Here is an 821-nt window from a genome sequence, read left to right on the forward strand (position 1 = left end):
TTGTTTGTTTGTTTGTTGACTGCTTCGTAGCGGAGCCTGTCGTTTCCTGAGTTTTCAGGACTTTTCTTGTTTTTAATAAACTGTTGTTTTCCAGCCGCGTTGTTTGTTTATTGTTTGTAAACAAGCTGTTGTTGTTTCTGTCCATCTCAAGAACTTCCGGTCCTCAATGTGTTCACCTCATGACGTTTACTGTCCCTCGGTGGGACATTTAGATAGGACCATGTAAAGAGTGTCCAACATGTGCGTGTGTGCACGTGACAGAAAGCGAAAACACCCTGAAATCTAAGTTGTGCACGTGACGGCAGGGATGTAAACACGAGCTGGTGGGAGGAAGGAGCTCCTGGCTGCAGCAGTCTGTCCCTGAAGGAGGTCTCCAGGTGTGGGACACATTGTCCATGGAGTTCCTGTGTCTCCCTGCTCCGGGTCCAGGGACATCCTAGGTCAGAGCTGCCTTCCTCATGAACTTCTCTAATCTCTTCCAATCAGAGAAGCTGCTCCAAAAGACCCGAGTCCTCTCAGCAGGTCGTCCTGTGAGTCCAGTTCAGGTGAACACCCGGGTCCTTGTGAGTCCGTTGTCAGCTGCTCACCAGGGTCAGTGTGGGGGCTGGGATGAAACAACAGGCGTAACTCAGTCCAAGAAGAAATGACGGGTAAAAACATGTAGGTAATGACGGATAAAAACATATAGGTAATGAAAGGAAAAAAACCTGTAGGTAATGAAAGGAAAAAACCTGTAGGTAATGACGGATAAAAACATATAGGTAATGAAAGGAAAAAAACCTGTAGGTAATGACGGGTAAAAACATGTAGGTAATGAAAGG

This window comes from Nematolebias whitei, chromosome 3, assembly GCF_014905685.2.
Source record: "Nematolebias whitei isolate Nwh7 chromosome 3, NemWhi1, whole genome shotgun sequence".
Taxonomy (NCBI): Eukaryota; Metazoa; Chordata; class Actinopteri; order Cyprinodontiformes; family Rivulidae; genus Nematolebias; species Nematolebias whitei.